This window comes from Tenrec ecaudatus, chromosome 10, assembly GCF_050624435.1.
Source record: "Tenrec ecaudatus isolate mTenEca1 chromosome 10, mTenEca1.hap1, whole genome shotgun sequence".
NCBI classification, from domain to species: Eukaryota; Metazoa; Chordata; class Mammalia; order Afrosoricida; family Tenrecidae; genus Tenrec; species Tenrec ecaudatus.
In genome coordinates, this window is record NC_134539.1 from 73103378 (window position 1) to 73108300 (window position 4923).

Sequence of the window (4923 nt, forward strand, 5' to 3'; positions counted from 1 at the left end):
CTGAGGAGAAACACTAAGGGCATGCAACAGAACAGCAAGGGGAGCAGAGCAATGAAGTCCCCGGGGAATACCAAAAATAGAATGTGGGGCCAGGGCATGGCACCCTAGCAGACTTGACAGAAAACACTCAGTGAATAAATATACCTTGAACTATTTATAGGCTTTTGTGTTGGTGGTAGGTTTTGTTATTGTTTTGTTGCTTTGTTTTGCCCTCTTTTGGGGGTGAATGTTATTATCTCTATGTTTATCTAGATAAGATAGGAGGAGAAAACAATGGAACCTACGATTCTGGGGGAACATGGGAGAGGGGGAGGTTGGGGCAAGGAAGTGGGTGTAACAACCTCAGGGACAAGGGAACAACAAGTGATTCAAAATCTGGTGAGGAAGGTGTAGGAGGCCTGGTAGGGCTTAATGAAGGGCAATGTAACTGAGGAATTACTCAAACCCAAGTGATGGCTGAACATGATAGTAGGACAAGAGAAAAGTCAAAGGAAATAGAGGAAATAACTAGGAGGCAAAGGGCATTTATAAAGGTCTGAATACATATGTAAATATATATGTATGAGAATGGGGAAATAGATCTATGTGCATATATTTATAGGTTTAGTATTAAGGTAGCAGATAGACATTGGGCCTCTAACTCAGGTACTCCCTCAATGCAAGAACACTTTGTTCTATTAACCTGGCATCCCATGATGCTCACCTTCCCGACAGCATTGCTGAAGACAAAGTGGGTGCATAAGCAAATGTGAAGAAAGCTGATGGTGTCGGCTATTAACAGGTATATCACCTGGGGTCTTTAAAGACTTGAAGATAAGCAAGCAGCCATCTAGCTGAGAAGCAACAAAGCCCGCATGGAAGAAGCACACCAGCCTGTGTAATCATGAGCTGTCGATAGGATTAGGTATCAGGCATCAAAGAACCAGAACAAAAGAATCATATCATTGTGAATTAAGGGAGTACGGAGTAGAGACCCAAAGCCAATCTGTAGTAACTGAACATCCCCTTACAGAAGGGTCATGGGGAGAGACGAGCCAGTCAGGATGCAGTATAGCACCAATGAAACACAACTTTTCTCTAGCTCTCTAATACTTCTTTCCCCCTCCCCACTATCATGATCCCAATTCTACCTTACAAATCTGGCTAGACCAGAGCAGGTACACAAATACAGATAAAAGCTAGAAACACGGAATCCAGGACAGATAAACCCCTCAAAACCAACATTGAGAGTAGCCATACCAGGAGGTGGGGGGAGGGGGAACGGGTCACAATGATCTACATATAGCTCTTTCCCAGGGGGATGGACAACCGAAGAGTGGGTGAGGGGAGACAGTGATCAGTGTAAGACATGAAAAAATAATTTATATATTATCAAGGGTTCATGAGGGAGGGAGGGGAAGAAAAATGAGAAGCTGATGCCAATGGCTCAAGTAGAAAATGTTTAGAAAATCATGAAGGCAACACATGTACAAGTGTGCTTGACACGATGGATGGATGTATCGATTGTGATGAGATTTGTACAAGCCCACAATAAAATGATTTTTTTAAAGTGATATCCTAGGATTGTGTTGTTTAACTGGATGCTTCTTGAAGTGGAACATTAGTAACAGGCAGGATAATCCACTGGTCAGTCCAGTGTGTTACCATGATGAGCCTTACGTCCTTTGTCTACCCTGAGCAGAGCCTGTCATTTTTCTCACAACGCTGAACACTTTTGCATTTAGGATTCTTCGATCTAAAAAAGGTAGCCTGAAGATGGGGCCTGCAGGAAAGATGCCTTTTGAGTTTTTAAAATTCATTGTGCCAACCTGGCCAACAAACACGTGGGGTTAATTGAAGGGTGGAGGAATAAATGGCTCGTTGAGCCTCGCCTTTCTAGTTCTCGGGTCTCTTGCTTTGTGATGGTCGGACCAGGGGCAGTTGCCTTAGCCAGTCCCTGCTTCAGCTGGCAAGGCTCACTTCCTGCAAGACATCCCTGAGGAGAAGCCACATGGACCTACCCCGATGCAGCTCGGTGCTGGAGCAGCTGTGTGGAGATCCCTGACAGCTCTGAGATGCTTACACGTTCACTAACTCAGCTTTCCTCCTGCAGTCGGCATCATTGCGTGTGTTTTGTGAGCTGGAGGAGGATTTTGTGGATTGGTGTCGGACATGGGTTAATGTTGGACTTGTGGGCTTGGGCAGCACTGGGTTGGGATGTTTTCGTGATGTGCACTTCCCCTTTATATAAAACTCTCTCTTATACATGAGTTTCTGTGGATTTGTTTTCTCTAAAGGACCCAGATGAACACACCTTTTGAGAAATGTAGTGGCCTGGCACCCGAGGGCCGTGTCCTGTGAGAAGCGCAGCGCTATTGGGTGTGCCCTGTGCCACTGCAGGCGGCCTTGTGTTCTGTCGAACATAGGTGCCTGCGAATCAGCAAGAACGTCCCTCGAACAGGGCAGTGGTTGAGGAACACTTTCCATTTCACTACGGACTTTAGAGGGTGAACAGTGGATTTCTGTGGCGAGGTACGTATAGCAAATTTAAAATGGGTCAAAACGGAGGGCAAATGATAGGGTGTTAGAATATTAACCTCATACTTACCTGGCAGGGGAGATACCATGCTCATGAGGTGGTTTTCCCAGGGCGAGGCTTCTCCATTGCACTCCGGATGTGCTGACCCCTGCGATTTCCCCAAATGTGGAAAACTTAACTGCATGATTTGTGGTAGTGGGGGACTGCGTTCGCTCTCCCGTGGGGGGAGAGGAGTATTGATCTCACTGCCTCTGTCTTCAGCCCCTTCCCAATTCACTCTGCATGACAGCAAAGCTTGTCACCTCTGCTTGATGGTCGAGGGGTCACCAGAGCCTCCATCCACGTGTGGTTCCCGCTCACTTGTTTTAACCTGTCTGCCATTGTGGACTTGCAGTGCTCTCTGTCCGATACAAGGCTCTTCACGTCCCTGGACGGTGCTCACATGTGGACCCCGCGGGGGCTTCCACTGTCGCCCTCCTGCAAACCAGGGGAACACCACACTTGAAGAATCCTTAGAAAGGAAATCTAAGTCGTTTGGTTAAAGCTTATCACTAAGCCAGACTCTCTACAAACTTGGATTAAATGCATAAACATTTTCATTTAGGAAACAGTTCTGAGTAGATAAGGCCCCTGGTGGCTCCTCTGGTTAAGCGGTGAACTACACCGAAAAGGTCGGTTTGAACCCACCAGCCCGTCCTTGAGAGGAAGATGAGGCTGTCTGCTCCCGTAAAGGTGTACAGCCTTGTGAACTGTGGGAAGCCGTTCTGCGCTGTCCCGTAGGCCCTCTGTGAATTGGAATAGACTGGGCGGTGGGTTTGGGCTTCACAGTGACTCAACGGCAGAGTGATTTGCCACAATCTGCATTTCTACCACAGCGTGTGCACATGAGAGACTTATTTTCTGTCTCTTCAGGTATCATAGATAGTAAGACAAAGATTATAACACATATACCCCCCAACTCACCCTCTCAGCTCCTCTGATGTGGAGGGGGGTGCACCCACGGTGTCCCCAGACCCTGTTTTGCAAAGCAGTGTTTGTACAGTCACTCCCCCCTCCGGAATACCAGTCCCCGGGGCCACGTGACTCCCCCTCCGGAATACCAGTCCCCGGGGCCACGTGACTCCCCCTCTGGAATACCAGTCCCCGGGGCCTAGTTATCTACTAGGGACAATAGGTCCAGAGCTTAGGACCTACCAAAATATTTTAAAACAAAATAATTTTTTAAATGAACTGTCAGGTCAAAGAAACTGTTTTCACATGCAATGTGGAAGGCCTGTTTCATAATCCCGTGGATGTGTGTGGTGGGAAGGGGCCAGGAGGGAGTGCGGCCGCCATGGCTGCTTCCAGCGCAGCACGGTGCTTTGCTTGGTCTTGTGTCTTGGTCTCACCACCCGTTCACAGCGAACAGCTCCGACAGTCTCTTCCAGGAAGACATCGGCACATCCTGTTGATTCCACAGCCCCAGGGTTGTCGCAACCAGGAGCCTTTTTCCTTCCACGAAATACCTGCTCGCGTCGTCGGCGTGGGAGATGCAAGGAAGAACTTGGGAAAGGCTTGGCTTCTATAACCTGAAGGTTAGGCTACATTCAAGTGCGTCTGTGCTACACTCTTGCGACCATCTTAAAAGCTTGACAACCCAATTCAAGTGAATGCCTCCTGCTCTTCGAGGGCCACGCACTAGCAGCGCACCCCAAACCCAACCGTTTGCCAAGAGAATTGCATTGGTGCACAAGTTACAGATGCAGGCTGCGCCGGCCGCTGAAACCCTCTTCAATTCCATTTTCTGCATAGGCTTGCGGCAGCAGATGAGTATCATTCCCAACTGGCAGCAGGGGTGCAAAGCGGCTTTCCCGACTCACAACATGTTCCTCCGTAAGCCATCAGACCTTATTAAGAGTGACTTAAAATCTGTCAGCTCTCAAAAGGTTTCCCCAGTAACAGATTTCTTGGTTCCATCTCAATTCCTCCAGCTCCCATAACCATGGCCTCGTCAATGTAGCCGTGCTCGGCTGCATGAATACTGAAATTAAAATGTGCTTTCACATTGCAATCCAGAGCCCAAAACAGACCTCACTGAGAGACACCGCCACAGTCCGATTTAATAAAAAGGCACGACTTCACCGTAGAAGCCAAAAGGATGCCTTTCTTTTCCCCAGGAATAAAATACACCTGCAAAGTTCGTTTGTTTTCATTTATGCTGACTAATGTGTCCCACCCCACTTCCATCCCCCCACACTTTTTGTACATTTTATTGTGATTTATGTGAAATCTTACCTAGTAAACATTTCTTCTAATCAACAATTCATACACATATTGTTACAATCGTATTCTAACTGCCCCCCCAATGTGTCAGCACCCTCCCCTTTTCCTCCCTGGGGTCCCCATTTCCATTCATCAGGTTTCTT

General features: G+C 47.7%; 1 non-coding gene across 1 annotated transcript; it reads left to right on the forward strand.

The window, feature by feature from the left end:
* Window positions 1-2579: 2579 nt before the first annotated feature.
* LOC142460269 (U1 spliceosomal RNA) lies at window positions 2580-2740 on the forward strand. Its single transcript, XR_012786513.1, has one exon. It is a non-coding gene; the product is annotated as a U1 spliceosomal RNA (small nuclear RNA).
* Window positions 2741-4923: the final 2183 nt, after the last annotated feature.